Source organism: Nelumbo nucifera, chromosome 5 (genome assembly GCF_055504915.1).
Source record: "Nelumbo nucifera cultivar China Antique chromosome 5, China Antique-T2T, whole genome shotgun sequence".
NCBI lineage: Eukaryota > Viridiplantae > Streptophyta > Magnoliopsida > Proteales > Nelumbonaceae > Nelumbo > Nelumbo nucifera.
Genome location: NC_142653.1, coordinates 51,595,879 through 51,617,850, shown reverse-complemented (window position 1 = coordinate 51,617,850; position 21,972 = coordinate 51,595,879).

Here is a 21,972-nt window from a genome sequence, read left to right as displayed (position 1 = left end):
TATATATAGATATAGATGGATGGATGGAATCGGGCTAGGATTAAACTACCTAAGGCTAGGCCTAGGCATAGCTCGAAAAATTAAAAGAAAAAATAAAAATCCAAACCTTTGGGCATAGGCTCAGGCCTAGCCAACATGAGGATTGAAAATCCAAGTCAGTTCATCTAAATTGCAAGATAGGTTGGGTTAGGCCCAAACTGCCTGCCCAATTTGCACTCTATGGGTCACTTGCCACCAATTTGATGGAAAAATAGTTTTCTTTTTGAGTTAGTTTAAATTTTTATTCTATTTTCATCATTAATAACAAATAATTCTTATTTAACACATTTATTTTTATTTAATACGATGTAATACATAATGTTAGAGATGTGCTCAAATGTTTTCTACAATTCTTTTGTATTTTAATAATTTTATCTCCATATTTTTTAAAATTTTATTATTTAATTATGATAATGTAGATTGGCCAATTTGACCTAAAACTATAACTTAAATAAGAAAATGGTTCCATTTTTTAGTCAATTTTAAATTTTATATTTTATTTTCACCATTAAAAAAATACATCTTATTCATTACACATGACATTTATTGATATTTAATGATATCCAAATACCGAATTCAAATCTGTGTGTTTTACAGTCCATGAGATATTGGATTGAATTCCGATAATATCCAATAGATTCAAATATACCCTTATTCGAATTTAATCCAATTCGTTTGCAGCACTTTGCAGCCCTCCAGACTGCAGTTAATACCCACACTTTCCATCAAAATTCATTTATAATGGCTTAGAACTTTAAATCAACCATAGATCCACTCCTTTTTAATCTTTTACTTTATGTTTTTAGTTTTTCAATATGGATTATGTGACAACTGTACAAGATGCTTTATGCATTATTTTCTTCTTTCCTTTTTTTTTTTTTTATTTGCACATGTTCTTGCTCCTGTGTATGCGTGACAGAGTCTCCTTGTGGCTTCAAGCCTTATCACTTTATTGAAGCCTTTCGTCAATCCTTTCTCGTCACAACGACAAGCCGAATGCAATTACCAAACACAAGTCTCATCATCTTTTCTGAAAATAATACATTCATTTATGGGTATTAATAGTATTCGAAAATTTGATTTTGAATTTGATATTTAACATAATTAAATTGAATTTGGACAATTCGAATATTTAATCGATTGAATTTAGATATCTTATTCTTACCGAATAGTTAATTGGGTTCGAATTTAGATATGACCTAATTCAATTCAATAAATATCCGTATTTGATCGATTATTTAATTCTTATATATAATATATAAAAAAATTTATATAATTTATATATAATAATTAAGTTATATAAATAATTTATATATTCTATATCAATAAAATATTTATTAATTATCTAAAATAATTAATTAATCAAATTCAGGTCAAATCGAATATTCGAATATTTAATCGGATAAAGATATTAATTTTAATATCCGTTGGATATCAGATTTTCTAATTGAATTTGGACTAAGATATTAATTGATCCAATTCGAACTTGATCCGTTTACACTCCTATTCATCCCTTAAAAGCTGTGAGAACTGCACCCTGGATATATAAATATGATATTAATCACAGAAAAACCCTATTTTTGGTTGTCTAGCAGTCCTTTTCCACAATGACAAGACGCTTGAATCGATCCTTTTAGTATAAAGCATATGCATTCACCAAAGAATCTCAGAAGTTTTGCTGCTTCCAGCTCCTTCTGTTAATATGGAGAAGTTCAGGGAGACCCAATGAAGCTACCCTTTCATTTTCTCAAAGGTTTGAATGTGGTGATATAGAAAAAGAGGATAAATTAAATAAATAAAAAGAAGAAAAAGAGAGGGAGGGAGGGTCCTGTGTATTTATGGTCGGATGAATAAATTCCAGAGTGATGGATGAGAACTTTTCACAAATGAAAATGATATTAGGAGTTGAGACATGTGGCACACAAAAGGGTCAAGAACCAACTAGATGGATCAAGTATTAACCCAATTGCATCACAACCTGTAAAGGTCTAGACCAGTTTGGACTTGGGTGATCCAAGGACTGGATTGATCAAGCAAACTTGAAATTAGTTTGGGCACTATCACCTCAAGGCTTTGTTTGGTTTAGTAGAAAATACAAGAGAAACCGAAACATTTTTTTTTTCTGTCAAACCAAACACAGGGTTATGGAACCCAGATGAGCCTAGACATCTTGGGCATGATCCTTTTGTATCGTCCCCTTAATCCATAAAAAAGAAAAAAAATGTGGTAAACAAGATAAGGTATTCTGGTAGGCTAATAATATATATTTTTTCCTTTAATTCAATTTGAGCCAAAGGGGTATTATAAAATACTCTTTCTTGGTCACATTTTGATAAAAAAAAAATCCGATTTTTGAGATCTTATTGGTCACAGTAGCCATTCTTGGCCTGACCCATCAAATTCAAAGGCTGATTTTTCTGTTTGACTTTGAATACCCGATAGCTTACGGGTGACAGCTATGGGTCGGAGCCCACCTACTTTTCTTTTCCCTAATAACCTAAAGTCCCGAGTACTGACTGGGTCATCAGTTTCCTGGTTATCAGGATCGACCACATTCGGACCTCTTTAAGCTTTTGGCCAAACAATCCAAGCTGGATTTGAAATTGGGTACAACCCGATCCATTTGTCCATATGCCAAAAGTTAGAGGATGTAATTTTTACGAAAGTGAAGACCATAACTGGCCCATTTCTGTAACGACTTCTGAATACAAAGTGCAAACAAGGAAATAACGTTAGTTGGGTTAGTTGAAAGTCTTTACCTAACATGGCAGTTGGCGACTTGAAGTACGGTAATCAACAAGGAGAAAATGTCAATTTTGGGTGGAAGTTCATCGGGTCAAATAATTGTGACATCTTGACCCAGAGAAAAGACTAGCCAATTTATACGCTGGTAGAACTGAATTTGACTATGGAAAATGATTTCGGAGCGGGCCGTTCGGGTCGTAACAACCCATTACTTTTTCCCTTTTTTTTTTCATTATTGCCTGATTTTCCTATATTGACAGGAGAACGATTCATAAGGTTGATTTTCAATTTCCATGAACTGAGAGCTGCTTTGAATTGGCTACGTATACTGAGTGACCGTAATAGGCCCGTTTAGAAAACTATATCCGAATGATTTTTTTTCTTCAATTTTTTCTTAGGTTCCTTTTGGAAAAATGTAAATGCTAGTTCAGTGCATATGGTTTAGTTTTGCTCGTGTTTGGTTAGAATGCGTTTATGTACTGAAAGTGATGATTTTCACAAATTTTAAAATATATTTGCACCCAAAATAAGAGTGTTGGATGTAAATTTTGCACTCAAAGTTGATCAAAATGTATATTTCAATCTCGGAATTTCTGTTTGTACCTATTACAACTAAAAATAATTTTGAAAAAGTAATTTTATCAATGCAAAACTAAACCAACTTTACATTTGCTTGGACCATAATACACTCTACATATTTGTACTTGTATTCTATTTGTACTTTTTCCAAATGGAGCTTAGGCTTAGTTTGGAAGGAGTACAAATACAAATATGTACATTGCAAATACATATACAAAATGTAAGGTTTTGTACTCTACAAATTTGTATTTGTACTCCTTCCAAAATGAGCCCCAAGGGTTTTTATTGATTCCTAACCTCATAAAATTTTATAACTTTATTACATACGAGGAATCTATCACAATACCCAAATACTATTAACATATGTTTTTTTGTTTGGTGCTATGCACCATTAATAACTTCCCCTGACCCCTTTTTTCCCAAAGTGCTAGTTGTAGGATTTGATTCTACATCAATGTTGGAACAAACTAACTAACACATCAACGAGCCAGCCCTCGGTTGGTTTTATATTGGGTAAATTTTTTAAACTACCCTTATGGTTTAGCAAATTGACTAAGTGTACCCTTATTGTTTGAAAATTGACTAATGCTACCCCTATTGTTTTTGACTAATTCTTCTTAATCATTAATGTGCATCAATAGAGATCTAAGAAAGACTATTTTACCCTCCGCTATAGATTACTCGGATCTCTCCCTCTCCCTCTTATTCTCTTCATCGGAACAGTTGGAACGATGGATGATGACCGAATCTAGGTTCCTTGTAGATCTAAGAAATACTCAGATATGGGTTCCTTACTCAGATCTCTCCCTCTTCCTCTCGTTCTCTTCGTCAGAATTGCTTGAGCGACGGATGATGACTAGATCTCAGATCCGAGTATCTCTCAGATCTCAAATTTGGGTTCCTTACTCGGATCTCTCCCTCTCCCTCTAATTCTCTTTGTTGGAACTGTTAGAACGGAAAATGATGACCAGATCTTAGATCTCAAATCTAGGTTCTTTACTCGAATCTCTCCCTCTCCCTCTCATTCTCTTCACTAGAACTGTCGAAACGACGGATGATGATCGGGTCTTAGATCTAAGTATCTCTCAAATCTCAGATCTAGGTTTCTTATAGATCTGAGAATATGAGAGATACTCAGATATAGGTTCCTTGTAGAACGGATCTGGGTTCCTTGCAGATTTGAGAGATACTCAGATATGGGTTCCTTACTCAAATCTCTCCCTCTCCCTCTCATTCTCTTCGCCAGAACTGCCGAAACAACGGATGATGATCAGATCTCAGATTTGAGTATCTCTTAGATTTCATATCTGGGTTCCTTACTTGGATCTCTCCCTCTCCTTCTCATTCTCTTTGCCATAATTGTTGAAACAACAAATGATGATCGGATCTCACTCAGATCTGGGTTCCTTACTCGGATCTCTCCCTCTCCCTCTCATTCTCTTTGCTAGAACTACCGGAACGACGGATGATGACCAGATTTCAGATCTAGGTTCCTTGCAAATTTGAGAATATGCGAGATACTCAGATTTAGGTTCCTTACTCGGATCTCTCCCTCCCTCTCATTCTCTTCGCCCGAAACTATTGGAACCACAATAGTGGCAACAATGGCAACCACCGGTGGAGTGTAGTGGCAGATCTCCCTTGTTCTTTTTTTCTTGTGTTTTACTCGAACCAAGCGGCAAAGTGTAGTGGCGAATCTTCCCTATTCTCCTTTTTTTCCCATGTGTTTTAGCCAGACCAAGCGGTGGAGAGCAACGATGGATCTCCCCTGTTCTCCTTTTTTTTTTCTTGTGTGTTTTAGCTGGACCATGCGGTGGAGAGCAACTGTGGATTTCCTTTGTTTAGGGTAAAGGGGAGAGAGAGAGAGAGAGAGAGAGGCCGATGGGGAAAGGAGAGAGAAAGAGGGAGGGGATTAGAGGTGGAGGGTAAAATTGGGTTTTTAAAAAAAATTGTCATATGCCTATGAGTTTTGGCATAATGGTAAATGTAGAGTTAGTCAATTGTGAGATACAATAAGGATAGTATTAGTCAATTTTGGAATAGTAAAGATACACTTAATCAATTAACTAAACCATAAAGAGAATTTAAGAAATTTACCCTTTATTTTACTATTAACATATACATATGTTAGAGACAATACATTTATAAAATCAATAAAAAAATTATGACTGGCTAAACCATAAAGCTCCCTTTTTCTTATTATTATCATTATCCATATGTTCAACCCGTTGAGCAGACCGGATCCCACGCTTTTTTAATTGTTTTTAATGGTTATCAGACCAGATCGGGACAATTCCGTGTATTGCCAGCCACAGGAAGGAATCACAGTTCTGCAGTTGGAAGAGACTGCAGACAAAGTCGTATCAATCAACATTAAAATATTAATAGCGTCTCGGTTTCCATAAAGTTAGATATTAACGTCTTGGGTGGTAGTAGTTGTTTGGATTGAAAGTTGAAACTTGAATCCATCCAATGGGGTCACATTGTACCAATTTCGTACTCAACAGCAAAGTTACCTTGCCGACTAAACAAAGAAAAAAGCCAAGTCACTTTGTCCAAACATGTTTTTGCTTCTTGTCTTTTCGTATTTTGGAACAAATTACTGAGCATGAGGATTGAAACTGTTCAAAAGGTCAATAAATCAATGATCACAAAAAATATTCCAAGTCAACTTCGGGATTTTCTTTGATCAAACACGGTAGGTGGGTCTGAATCGTTCATAACTTGCCACTTGTACAATCTCAGAATCAGGATCCACCATTAAGTAGGTCGTTCATAACTTTCAACCATTCTGTTTGGTCAATTTTATTTTCTATTTAAGAAATGTTATGCATACCTTAGAATAAACAATGGGCCCTGTCCTTAAACATTTTCTATTTAAAACGGTTATTTTTAGACGGTAATAATTAATACAAATAGTTTATAACCTAAAGTTAATTAAGTAAATTGATTGAAAACTAGGGGTATTTTAATAAAATACAAATTATAGGGTTTGTTTTAATAAATCTGTAAAATTATTAAGAATGCTTAATAAATGATTTAAAATATAAACTTGTGAGAAATAAAACAATTACATGAATTTAATTTTTTTTTTACTTCAAATAAAGTTTTCTGCAAGGATTTAAATGTTATAAAAATGGAAAACTTTAGGTCTTCCATTTATGAATACTTTGGCCCAGCTGATCAAGACTCATCTCTATACTTTCTATGTATTAATTGATATTGCTTAACGTATAAAATTGGTATCCTAATTTTTTTTTTTTTTTTTTTTAATCCCAGCTGATCGACTCTCGTCAATACGTTTGAGAAGAGGACAAAACACCAGCGTCTGCTTACCTGGCCCATGAAAGCTTCCGTTGTATTGTCCTTTTCGTCCGGTGTATCAGTCCCTTCATTAGCTTTCTCTTTTGCTCCAAGGCTTATAGGGTTCCAACTTCCAAGCATATCGGATCGAATACGACATAAGATAGATCCAAATTTGATGATTCAAATCAAATCTTATTTGTCGGGTTTATATTAGATTTTAATTGAATCGGGTTTTAATGGGACATCGGATAACAGATGATTAAGTTGTAATTATGATGGTGGAAAGACATGCTATGGAAAAACTTATAAGTTAATAACCAATCAACCTGCATCGTTAAAGTGTTAATCAATGAGGTCGGTTTTTATCAAAATTTACACAGAGTTTGATTTTTTTTTTGAGGTCAAAAGGAAAAATTTTATTCACCCCAAGATTTACAAGGGTTCGATACTTTGATTGATCAAAAGTCTTTTCACTTTTCAGTATCATGTCATTTTGATATAATAGATTTATATATTATTAAAAAATAAATTAATAATGACTTCTATTATCTAACCTTCGCCACTTCAAACGGGCGCTTCGCCCCAGAAAATCTCGAATTTTAACATGAAATATAACATGGATTGATGAAATTAGTATCACTTTTGACTAGATTGAATTCGAATTTGGATAAATTAATAGATATCATCTAAGGCAAAGATTCAAATATTCTAGGCCAATACACGCTGCATCCATTTACTAATCTCTATAAAAAATGCAAATGTGGTGATTCAAACCCGAATCACCTTATAGGCATTTAGAATTCACTGTGTTTCCAAACTAGTAAGTTACACTACATTTCTTGATATAAAGTAAAATAAAATAAATTTTATTAATCTTTTCTGTTCATATGCAATTTAAATAAAAAATACATATTTATATTTAAAAACTCTAACTAAAAATAAAAAAAATATTTAAAAATAGTATTTTATGAACTAGTAGAACAAATAATGTATCAAATCCACATTTATATAAAAAAGATGATTTTTAATATCAACAAATTTATACAAATAGAATGTTAATAATAGAATAACTATTTTAATACTTAAAATTTATAAATGTGCACATTATATAAATTTTAAAATTTTTATATACTTTTATTAGTTATTAACTAATATTTTAATTTACATTAATAAGTAATAACAGCATATATATTATTTACAAAAAATAAAAAAATTATATAATATTAAATTGAATCTATCAAATCCACTAATCTACATTTATTTCAAAAAAATGATTTTTTTATTTCATAAAATTTATATAAATGAAAATATTAATAATGGAATTTGTATATGATATGCATCTTAGAAATTTTAACAAATTTGATATACTTTAAGTTAAGATTATATTTTTATAAATTATTAATTGATATTGTAATTTGCACTTGAAAATTTAATATTTAGAATATTTAGTTGGCTTTTTCTTAATGTTAAAAAATTAAAATAGTACAATAAAAAATAATTGATATAATAATTAAAATATAATAGGTGCATATGTTTAGTGTCTTGGACTCTTGATTGATGCATTATAAATAAAATTATGCATCCCAGTTCATTAATCATAATATATTTCTTCATATATATTCTTAATATTTACATTTTTTATGTATTTATATACTATTTTGTGATCATTTCAATCTTAAATTTAGTGTTATTAATGTATTTATGAAATTTGTATGTATTTTCCTAGCGTATCCATGCGTTTCCAACGCATATCCATATCCAAATTGTCCGATACGATAATAGGGTTGTTAATGGGTTGGGTTTGATCCGACAAACCCGAACCGAGTGGGTCATTTCTGGTTTCAAGAACTGGAACTGATATGTTGGTTCTGGGTCCTGATTATTATCAGTTTGGAACCGGTTGCACCTAGTCCCAAATCGATTCAGACCCGACCCAATATATATAGATAATGTATAATATATTAAATAAATAAATTATATATATATACACTATACATACAATATATAATATAATATACATATAGAATATTTAATATATATTAAAATAAATATTTTATTTTTTGTTTATTATAATTGGGCCTATCAAGTTAGACCCGATTGTCCCGAGAACCGATCGGTTTGGTTTTGGGTCCAAAAATTACAGACCATGTCGGGTCCGGTAACAAGTCCGAGTCTTCAACATTTTCATGTTGGGTCAGTTCGGGTTCCAGCTAGTTCCGACCCAGACCTGACCCATTGATAGCCCTAACTATTAAGGTTTTTCTTTTAGGTAAATTTCTAAAACCTCCCCTAAAGTTTGATAATTGTAATCACCTCCCATTAACTTTCTGACATAGCTGTAAGTAGAACCCCTTGTTAGAATCTTCTAAAAGGAGGCATGAAAATGTCCAAAGTGGTAGGGGGGGGGGGGGGAAGTTAAACAAGAAAAATAAGATAAGGGGTAGAAGAGGTAGGGTCTGTAGGAAATGGGGTGAGAAGGCTTGGGTTTATTATAATTTTTTTTAAAGAATAAATAAATAATTATTTTAATTTTCGAAGCTGAAAGAGCATTAGAGAGTGATCCTTAACTTTTAATTCAATTTTTTTTTTTTTTTGGGGGGGGAGACAAGGATCTAATTTATTACATTTTTTACCTTATCTTGTCTTAGTAAGTATATAAATATTGGTTTAACAAAAATTTTAGGGGATCAAGGACCCCCCCACCAATATGCTTGGCTTCGTCTCTGTCCAAAATACCCATGTAGTTACATTTGACAAAAATATTTATTTTCCAATTTTCTCTTCATATGAATCATTACCCCAAACCCTTCCAATCTCTTTTCTGAAATTGATTTATTTTCTAAATTTGCCCTTCATATCAATCACTCAAAGGTAAAGCTACAACTTTAAATTCTCTTCATTTTTATTATTCATAAAGTTTGTATTGTTTTTTTTTTCCATATAAACCAGTCTCAATAGTATCTACATAGGTATTTTGGACATTTTCATACCTTATTTTAGAAGATTCTACCAGAGAGGGGTCTACTTGCAATTGTATCAGAAAATTTAGGGGAGGTGACTGCAATTATTAGACTTTAGGGGAAGTTTCAGCAATGGTCAGAAACTTCAAGGGAGGATTCAGCAATTAAACTCTTTTTTTTTGCTCCATGGGGCTACATAATGGGGGTAGCCCATCCCCTAACCCATGGTCCCCAAACCCAGGCGGGATTCGATTCCAAGCCTCCGCTACAACCAGCAAGAGGCCTTACCGACCAGCTAGTTGGCACATTGCCAAAGCACTATTAAGATTTTAAATTAGTTGGTTGAAAGCTTGGTAGCATTTTGTGATGAATATTATGTTTTTCTTTTTGTACAAACAGATAATTTTTTGTTTTTTTTTTGTTTTTATTTTTGGGCCTTGTTTGGTTTCACTTCTAAGATTTATAAGTACTTACAATAAGTGTTGGGACCACACATTAAGTGGAAAAAAAAACATTTATACCTGTTTGGTAAATAAGTCAGGTTAAGTGACTATTTAAAAAAAAAGCACTTAAAAAATAAACAGGTTCAAGGTGGATTTTTTTAAGCACTTGTTCAACAATTGCTTATTCAAAAATTCTGGGACGGTCTAGTCCCTTATTTTTTTTGTAATGCCCAAACTACCCCTGTAAATGGAGAAAACCCTTGTCTTCTCCATTCGTCCAGTTCGAACAGGGTAGTGACGACAAGAGTCTAGAGGGCGACCGACGATGACTTTACTAGTGCGAATTTGATCGGTGGGTGGGTCGTTTTGCATTTCCAAACATTCATCTTCATTCAAAGCTTGATTTTTCTTTGTTTTTTTGAAGTACTATTTTAACATTTGAGTTATTGCTTGTGTGATTTGTTCCAAATCTAAAATTTTGGATGGAAACCCCACTTGAAACTCACCGGCGACCATAGGTAAGACTTCCTAATCCTACTACTTTGGTCGTTTCAAAGTTTTTACATTTGCTCTTGTATATTTTAGTGAAAGTCAATTTTTTTTTTTCGATTTTTCAGTAATATGAACTGAAAATGATGCAATGTTGTATGTGTGTTTGGGTTTACAATAGTTTGTATGAGCAACTACAGTTTTTTTTCTCATTCTTGTTGAATATTACACAAATAATAGGTAATTACTGAATTCATTTTTTTAGAACTTTAATGTGAATAATTGGTGATAGCTTTTTTCTAATCCTCATTGCATTCTTGTGGTTTTCCTTGTAATTTTTGGCCTGCTTTTGTTGAAAATTTTATTAATAATATGCTGAAATGTGTGGTTGCTGAATTTTTTTTCTTGATTTTTAATATGAATAATAATATGCTGAAATATGTGATTACATTTTGGTGTTTCTTGATTTTTAAAATGAATAATAATGTGATGAAATAAGTAATATTTTTTTGTTGTATCTATCTCTTTGCATATTTGTGATGTTTTCTACATTTTTTGTTAAACCGAATTTCATTTATTTTTTATTATTAATATGAATAAAAATTACCATCCTACTCTTTTTTTAAATTTCTCATTGCATTTTTGTGATGTGTTTTACATGTTTTTCTACTAAACCAAAATTTCATTTGCTTTTTTATTATTAATGTGAAGAAAAATTATTATCATACTTTTTTTTTAATTTCTCTTTGCATTTTTCTGATATGTTTTACATTTTTTATTATACTGAATTTTCATTTATTTTTTATTATTGATATGAATAAAAATTATTATCCTATTTTATTTTAAATTTCTCATTACATTTTTGTGATGCATTTTACATTTTTTTGATTAAACCGAAATTTCATTTATTTTTTTTATTATTATGAATAAAAATTATTATCCTACTTTATTTTAAATTTCTCATTGCATTTTTTGTGATGTGTTTTACAATTTTTTGATTAAATTGAAATGTCATTTATTTTTTATTATTAATATGAATAAAAATTATTATCCTATTTTTTGTAAATTTCATTTATTTATTTTATTATTAACATGAAGTATTTTTGTGAAAACTACTTTTTAAAAGTACTTTATGGAAGTATTTTGTAAAACTACACTTTGAAAGTACTTTTTGGATGTATTTTGTGAAAATTGCACTTTCAAAATACTTTGTAAAAATTACTATTTGAAAGTACTTTCAAAAAGTACTCTTCAATATTTGTTGTTGTTGTTGTTGTTCTTCTTCTTATTATTATTATGGCAAATTTTTTAAACTGCCCTAAGATTTAGAAAATTAATAACTATACCCCTACTACTTCAATATTGTTTAAAGTACCCATACCACGTTAAGAAGTGCCAAATAGTAAATTACCATTTTGACCCTATATTTAACACAACACGCTGTGGAGAAAACATTGTCGCCTACAACAACCACCGCAACTTCTGTCCGATGGTGAATCATCACCTTCATCTCTTTGCCTTGAATGGTTTGTTCAAGATCATTCGTTCCCTGCCCTTATTGGATGCAGTCGAATCCCAACGGAGGATTATCTTCTCAGCAGTTTCGAATTCTATGGACCACCGCTAAAAAACTAAAAAGCAAAAAACAAACAAAAGCTTGAAATCTTTTCGGTGAAGTTTCTCTCTCTTTTGTTGTAGTGACAGTGAGATGAGGGTATAGCCGATTGAGTGTTTGAGAGAGAGAGGGGGGGGGGGCGGGGGGAAGAGAGAGAGAGTTCTGTTTGAACTAACGGTCATATTCCCTAAGCAAACAATCCAAATCACACCCGTTAGTATGCGGCGACGGAGATATCTAGAATCCGATGACATTTGGAAGTCTGGAACAATTTCCATCGCTGACATCTTCGTCTCCTGTGCATGGAACATATCTTCATCTTCGTAGCTAGGACACGGTCTGATGAGGGATGAATAGGAATGAGGGAGGAAGGGAGCACTAGAGAGAGAAATGAGAGAGGGAGGGGAAGAAAATGAGAGAGGCGTTGATATCCGCCATTGCAAGTGAGGAGGACGATGATGGGAAGATTGCCTTCACCGTTCTTCACCGGCCATGAAGATCAGATTATCTTCACCGTCGTTCTTCAAATCATCCATATCTTCGGTGATAGTAGCTTTTCATATCGTCCATAGCGAAGATTCCGACAAACTCATCTGATAGCGCAGCGGGCTACTCGAGGTCGTCATCGACTCACAATGGCTACTCGAGGTCATCCCTTCTTAAATGTTCGTCGTCCCCGAGATGTTGGAAGAAGACCACGAGGTCTAGGTTATAGAAGACCATGAGACAAGGACACCCTAAACCTACTCTTCAATCGCCAACAACCTTCCCCCACCTGTGGCGATGACAAAACTGCTCTAGTCCACCTCGATCGGAAATGACACCAATCCAACTATCATCAAAGCTTTGGATAACACTGGAATCGGCATTGCCATTGGCACAACGAATGGCGACATACCCCCGTTGACCTTTGATCCCAACTTCGCGAAGCAGTAGATCTGTTGTTGGAATTTCATCGCTTGCTGCTTCTTGGTTACTGAAATTTCCCCTATGGCCAAAAGGATGGTAAGAAGTGGAGTTTCTTACTTTCTTCCACCTGAAACTCGGCCCTATTCCTAGATGGTGGAAAGGTGTATGTGAGGCCGGAGTTTAGTTAATCGGAAGCTCGGGTTTAGCGCTGCCGCTAAGGTATAAAGGAAAGGGTAATATTGGATTTTGAAAAAAAATTATAGGTCACATGTGCACAGATTGTGACAAAGCATTAACGGATGCTAACGGTAGAGCAAGTAAATTGTCAGAAATATTAGGGGTACATTAAGAGGTAGTGATATGTTATAATAGTCAATTTTCTAAACCTTAGGAGTAGTTTAAGAAATTTGTCATTATTATTATTATTATTATTATTATTATTATTATTATTATTATTTATTGTTATTGTTATCATTATTATCGTTATTATTCATTATTTTTTCTATTTAGATTCATGTGATACTCAAAGTGTGGGCCCATGTGAATTCTCATGTGTCATGACTTAGTGATATGTTGAATTTCCTTGCAATGTATAATATAATATGTGAAAAGCATTGTTTATATGTATAGGTGAAATGGGGGATAAAATTATCATTTATATTAAAATAAGCACTTATAGAGAAAGAAACTCACCAAACATCCTCACCCCAATAAGTGATTTGGCAAATGAGTCATCAAATAGCATTAAGTGGTTGTTAAAATAAATACTTAAAATAAACACTTGTGCAGTAAGTGCTTATTTCTCAAACCACTTAATCATCAAACATAGCCTTGGTACATTAAGGATTATTGATTAGACTCCATCTATTTCATCCTAAAAAGACAAGCAACAAATTTTTTTTATAATATTTTACATTTATGTCTTGAATGTAAACTTTGCTCTCATTTTTAAATGCAAACATATAAAAAACTGCTATTATTTTCAATACACACAAAATTGTATCATGCTTGTAAAGCTGATCTAGAATACAAAATCACTTTGGTTCAATGTTTGCACCATTATGAAAGGTAGAATCCCTCATACAGAAGGATGCAAATGATCAATAAAACTAAAGGGTCTATAAGAGCACAATGGGAAATGAGACTAAATAACTTGCTCTAGTTGTTTTTCTTTAATATTTTTGGATCTTCAGCCATAAAAAAGAAGAAAAAAATCTAGGGGACATTTCGGACCAGTGCATTTGACGACCGTTCTATTTCATAACTGGGCCCCGATTCACAAGTGATTCGTTTCATCTGTTTTTTTTTTTTTTGAGAAACACAAAAAAAAATGATGCAGGCTGACTGGATGTTTAAAGTGATTTGACTTAATATTATAATATATTTATAATGATAACTGTGTTACAACTCAAAAGTGGTCAGCTTTTTCAAATTTCAATGTACCATGTCACCTAGGTGATTCAGGATCACTCAGGCGATTCAAGAAACGAAAATTTTGCATTTCAAAAAATTCCTCCTTTCTCGAATCCAAAACTAATTATTACAAAAACGTTTTCTAAAAAATAGGACAACCAAATGCCTTTTTTTACCGTTTCCATTTATTTGCTGATGTGGCACACATGACACATCAACAGAAAGGGAAAGGTCGTAAAACACACTGGTCCCAAATGACCCCTAATGGGTGGTTGTTCCCATACACATTAAAGGGGATAGTTTTCATTTGGGGCGGGTAGAACAATTACTTGGCCCAAGACCATTCTATACATGTGGGTGATGTAATGCGGGCCCGGTAGTTGATTTTTTTAGAGATTGCAAAAGAATTAAGGGGTGGGGACAGAAGAGAGTGCATGTGAGGTCTACTAAACTTACCAGATAGCATGTAGTTACCCGAGTAGTGATCATACCCCTGCCCTGTTCGAGTTGAGGATCAATCCACATTGAAAGGAAGAAGATGAAGAAGAAATGTCTGTTTAGATCATTAGGTTTTTAATGTTTGTTCATCTATGTCTCTATAAGTTAAAGCCTATTTTGAATCCAAGATACATGTATGAGATATTTTCAATGTGCAGCTGGATGTTGCTGTCTTGATCAGTTGTATCAAACATGACCACATCTCCCATAAAACAATTTCAAACTTTGATGCGACAAGATGGGTTGAGTTGGTAATGTCAAAGTACCTTTCTAATTAAAATAAACTCTATGTAATAAGGTTCCATTTGATTTGCGCGAATAGAAGTCTAAAATTGAAATCGGATTGGGGAATGCCATTTCAATTCTAGCCGTTTGGTTGGGTGAAAATAGAATCTTATTCCCATTTATGATGGAATGACATTTCCCATTTGAGGGAATGATTATTCCCTCTCCTCCCCCGGAAATGAAATTCCATTCCAACTGATTTTTATTTCTATTTGGTTAATTCTTATCTGAACCAAACTGATGGTGTGCGATTTAGATGCTCTTAGCTGGAGGGCAGTTTGGACATCAGTCTGGTCTGTTGGCCGGTCGAACTGCAAAATAACACTTAGAGAACCCAGGTGGCTTACTCAGTTTGGGCACTCCGATGCTTAAGTTATGAATCTGGTATGCAAGCTGAAGGCTTGAATGCAAGTAAGTTTGTGAGCAAAAAATCGCCCATACCTTGAGATGAACTACCGTAGGTCTTACGAAATACCTTCTAAGATCTTCGGCCCGTGCTACTAGGAGCCCGTTCTGCGCCAGGAGGTGGACTTTGTACTAGCTGATAAGACTTATCGAGTCCGTTCGATCCGGACGGAATGAGGATAAGGCTCGCAAACGTGAGGCATGATCCCAAAGAGATCGAAGACGGCTGGCTTGCTTCTAGAAATTGGCTACATGTCACCTTGGCAGATCAGGTTATTACAAGCTGCTCAAACCTCAGTCTTGGTCGAGGTGGCCAAAATACCCAAGGTGACCTGTCTCGCTAAGGTGGCAGGAAATGTCAACTCATCATCCAATCAGTAGGTTACTTCCACATGTACGAATATGAATAGGTTGGGCCAAATTACTCCTCATCACAAAGATGACCCTAAGACTTCGATTTTTTTTTCAGAATACCGTTATTGAAATAATTGAAATTACTTACGACACAGTTAATGCAAAAATGTATTTACTTACTGTAAGTTTTTGTCCAATCTCAAATACTACAATTAATACAGCCACGTAGTAGTTTCTTCTCTTGAAATTGGTCGAATTAGCTTCACCTCCAACGGTCTAACGCTTTTCTGTGACTTAAAGCAATTCTTGAAGCAACACGAGTTGAAAAGTGGCATCATTAACTCGTTCTGTCTTCGTGGAAGAAAATATAACAATTTTTTATAAATCCAAAGAAAGAAAAGCTCATTAATCTTCAGTTCTTCACAATTCAAGAGTGGTGGGTCAGTCAGTGCATGGAAGAAGAGACGTCTCCTTTACGAAACTTATTCAATTTCTCTATGTTCAGAGCTTGAACATGGTCACAACTGAAGAAAAGCTTGAGAATTTATTCAGTTCAGAACTGCTTATCCAACAATTTCTGATTAAGTTAACCAGAAAGTCAATGAATTGCTGGGCCTACTGAGAGATGCCGTGCATGACCCGAGTCAGCAAAGACGGACCCGGAATTTTTCCTTGGTGGGTCCACCATAAACAAATCGTTTAAGACTTTTTGGTGGGTCGCATTTTTTTAATATATCACTAGTTTTGCAGATTGTTCTTCCTCTCTCTCTCTCTCATGGTTGTGTTGTGTCACATTCACATGTTCCGTTGCAAATCTGTAAGTTTTGTTCTCCAACCAAGTAAGCTACAATGATGCACAACAACTTGAAAAGGATGTGCCTATTGAACGGTTAAGATTGAAGTTCAGGAAAGATATACACAGATGGATGGTGTAGATGACATAGTGGTGTTTATTCTTGGCCGAAAAGATGGCTTTAGGTGAATACTCCAGGTCTACTGGTCTAGCTATATGAGTAGTAGGCCTACATGACCCGAACTCGGTATTCCTTAAACATTTCTTGGCCTTCAGGAATACAATAAATAAATCATCTTAGAAAAGGACTTTGACGGTTAAAGAAGACAAAGATATTAAAAGCACATCTGCTGTCACTTTGGTGACAGGCTCGCACTACCCTTTTTTGCGATCCAAATGAAATTAAAAGATCAGTTCATATGTTATGAATTTATCTCAATTTCTACCGTGTGTTTGTGATTAATCAGGAAGTCCCAGAACAAATGTGAATTCGGTTTGGTTGGCTTAAATTTGGTTGTTGTTTTGCGGGTTGTGGGACCGATCATTTTATTCTATACCAGTCATTAATTATATATGACTCACAATCATTCAATTAATCAGCATTGAGGCTCCGTTTGGAAGGAATATAAATTCAAATATTTAAAATATAAAACCTTGTATTTTGTATATATTTGTATTTATACTTTTTTCAAACTGAGCTTTATATGAAGGAATCTATTCCTCACTGAGCGTTCTTCACACCAACTTTACAGTCACATCCCACCGTTTATTAATAATATCTATCATAAATAATAACTTACAAATAATGGGATATATTCCCAATATGCGGCTGATACATGCTATGAGATTGGTATGAAGAATTTTCTGTGAGGAGTAGATCCGGACTCACACATCAAAGAGATGGTGAGATGTCCCATTGAAAGGGTGTTGGGACAGGTTTCACTTGGAGCAGATTCTAGCTATACAATCTCTCACTTGCAAGGTTGCACTAAGCAAAATAATTGATTCCACAGCTTATAAAACAGGAGTTCGGCTTCAGTCAGGGCAAAACCGGTTTGAGCATTGTTTACTGCCTTGCATTGAAAATATCTCCATACTTGTATGTTTTATTTTATGAGGAAATATTCTCAATGCAAGAGTGAAAATGGCTGTTAGAAGGGCGTGAACACAGCTTTGCCCTGATAGAAGCCGATCTCGTAAAACAGATACCAAGTTCATCAAATTCGATCTTCAATGTGATGGGATGCCTTCAATTCAATGTTAACAGCCCTACCCCAGCTTTGATGGTCGTAGAAGTTGACCCATGAGGCCATGACCTAGTTCATTATTGGGTCACACGTAAAGTTAGTGTTTGTGGTTCCCAATATGGGATGGCCTTTATCTCTTACTTTTCCAAAATCACGCCATAGCAAAAGTTGACTGCTCTCAGGCCAAACCCCTCCTCGCCCCTTCCAAATTATATTTTTCTTTTTTTCATTTTTAATTTGGAGGGCAATTTGACCAAGGGATCAGTTAGGGCAAAGCGCAGGCACAAGTGTTAAACTACAAAGTATTGTTAGGTTCCAACCAGTAAATACACTATAGATGTAGAATTGCATATATATATATATATAGTATGGATTTATAACTATACAAGTTAAATAGATAAAAGAATATTTGCAAATTAAAATAAATTAATATACAGTAGTATTCACCCCAAATTAATGTTTTTTAGTTATTATCTATGAGAAATTACATTTTTATACTGACAGAAAGTCCTACACTAAGCTTCTTTTTTCTTAGGGCACGTTTGGAAGGGTTGAACCGAAAATTCAGCTAAACTGGTCCAGATGCTTTGAAACTCTCTACAAATGACTGGCTGATAACTGGTTTAGACTTTCTGAAATTTTCATCAAACATAACTTATATACTATCCATATGGATGGGCCTCCCTCATAAGCTGCGCGCTATACTTCATCCCTCCCAAACGAATACTTATTTGCTCTAGTATTTGGACGGAGTAGCTAGAAACGTAGAATATTGAGATTCTTGCCGAACTTGTGTCATTTCATGGCCTAGCAATATCTGAAAGCATTTAAATATAACAAGGAACTCGTAGCTATTGGCATGTGGATAATTCCTACTTGATATGTTGTCAATTAAACATGAGAATATTAGAAATTAGGAGCCAAAGATGCTTTTTTCTTTGTAATGAAAAGGATTCAACAAGATTGCTTGCGGATGTAAGAACCTCGTGATAATGATAATGGGAGTGCAGATGCATAACAGGGATACCCCTTTTATCTGTTCTCTTCTTGAACGCAGGCTTTTCATTAATTAAATACAATTATAAACCATTTGATCAGCATGTGAGATATTTCATGTCTGTGCCTGTTTGCTAGTTTTCCCTTTGACCTGTTGTTATTGTTGTTATGAATATAAGTTTTACATGAGAAATGAATATGGGGCTCTGTGAAGCAGATTTTGTATACTGTTGTCATTAATGGAGTCCAAAAACCTGACAATCAACCTGAGAATCAATCCTATTAGTTAGATTGGATTAATATTTGGATGATCCATCTAGATAACCAGATTGGATTTGAATTTTAAACTTGCATCTGTTTAATAATCAGCGGATTTGATCTTATCCGATCTAAATAAGAAATGTATAATATATACATGCATAATATATAATTATATGAAGTTTATAATTAATAAATGGGTAAATTTCTTAAACTACCTTTATGGTTTAGTTAATTGACTAAGTGTATTTTTACTATTGAAAATCAACCAACACTTCCCTTACTGTTTTTGACAATTGACTAACATTTTCTTTACCGTTAATGTTCCACCATAAACCATTCGAACGTGCATCACGTGACTGTTATAACTTCCAAAAATACCCAATTTGCCCTTGTTATAACTTCCAACCCTATTCGAACTCAGCCCTCCGTCACACCTCTCCACTAGACTGCGTTTCTCTCCCATTTCAAGTCGTTTTCTTAGGTTCATCTGTCGGAAACATCAACTCCATCGTCAGATTATTTGGCATTGACACAGATAAACTCATGCTATTTTTTTTTTCGCATTTTGCCCAGATAAGCCATTCACTAACCTCGCCAAATAAATCATTGTAACCTCCGATCCCCTATTTTTTGGGAATATTGGAATATTTGATAGATCGTTGTAGCATCCGATGCATAGGATCACAAATTCCGCTTTGTATTAAAAAAATAAAAAATCTAAGATCAAAGGAGAAACTAGGAACAATCACTGTAACCTCTGATCCCTGTTTTCTAGGAATACTGGAATATTTGGTAGATCGTTGTAGTGTCCGATGCAAAGGATCACAAATTCTGCTTTATAGGGAAAAATTAAAAAATCTAAGATCAAAGGAGAAACCAGGAACAATCACTGCCAATAACAATCAAGAGAAAAGAAATCTTATCAGGAGTGAGAAGCAACAAGAATGATTAACGGAAATATTGAGAAAAGATTGGACGAAAAGTGGACAAAGGGATTTCAGTGGGGTGGTGGAGAGAGTGAGGGAGGTGAGTTTTGTTGTTTCATTTTGGCCAAACTCAATGAACTCAATGCATCCTTGATCGCTCAATGAACTCATTGTGGAAAGAAATGACCATTTGAATGTCTCTTATAATGGTTATGATGTAGGTTCAGAACCTTATGGTTTTTTCCCTAATCCTGTTAAATGGAAAAAATTTAATCCTGATTTACATCAGTCTCCATTCACTGAAGAGTGGAAATGGGAAGGGACAATAGCAAATGGGGGAACTCTAGTCTATCGTGTTCACTGCTTTCCTATGGGAAAAGTCCCCTTCAGAGAGGTTTGTGGCTCCGGGAGAAGAGTCCAAAATCCATGACCTTCATCGGTGAAAATCCCTTATGCCTTAGCTGTCTAGTGAGCAATGCAGATGCGAAAATTTGAAGAAAAACAAAGGGTAAAATAGTCTTTTTAGTCTTTTGTTAACGAATATTAAGGGGCGCTAACGGTAATGGAAGTATTAGTCAATTGCCAGAATAGTAGGGGTAGTGTTAGTCAATTTTCAATCAGTAAGGGTACACTTGGTCAATTAACTAAACCATAAGGGTAGTTTAAGAAATTTACCCTTAATAAATTCAATGTTTCAGTTAATATATATTTATTCTATATATACATGTTAGAAAGTGATTATTTGATTTAAAATTTTAATTGTTTTATTTTTTTATTTAAAAAAAATAATGAAACTGACTTAGATTTGTTGCCCAAGTGAGCTAACCTAAGAGGGGAGGGGGTGAATTGGGTTCTACAACATTTGCTCCCCAACTAATGCCTTCTAGAACTTAAATGCTAAACAGTATAGTAGAGAACAATAATATGAAGTGTTACATGTTAAAGATAGCATTGTATAGAATGAATATTAACAACAAATTTAAAGAACAACTGCAGAGAACTGGGGACAAAGATTTGTAGAAGTTTGACCAAACTAACCCTATGTCCTCTCCCCAGGTATTTACACTAGTTGGGCTTCTTAGATGCCAACAAGACCTTTACAATAGTTAGACTTCTCAACTCAAGTACCAACAAGACCATTACAAGAGTTAGGCTTCTCATGTGCTAACAAGACCTTCAACTAAATAAAATCATATATGCAAATAAAGCACAATATGATGCATTTACAAAGATATGTAAACATAAATCAAACTATTCAAATGCAAGAATGAGCACAAATAATTAGGGCTATGCAATTGAAAAGATAAATGCTTTTTAGAGAGAATAAATATAGCACAAATAGCTTTTTAAGCTTTTTCTCCAAGGATGAAAACTCTTTCAGCTCAAAATCTCTTCAAGCTAAGTTGCTCTCTTGCTATTGCTCTCTTTTTTCACTTAGAACTTTTTAGCACACTTCAATTTAAACAATAAAAAAACTTCTTGTTCCTCGTGAGTGCAACTAGGTAGTCGACTACTTCAATTCTATTAGGGGTAGGTAGTCGACTACCAGTTCAAGTAAGCAACATATGAGAGAAATTTCTATTTGGTAGTTGACTACTTAAAGCAATGTGTTCTTAGTTGATACACAGTTGAATAACTTCATTAATTGAGTAATGAACAAGGTCTAGGGGTGAGTATTGTTCAATTAAAAAAGAAAGGTGGAACCAAAA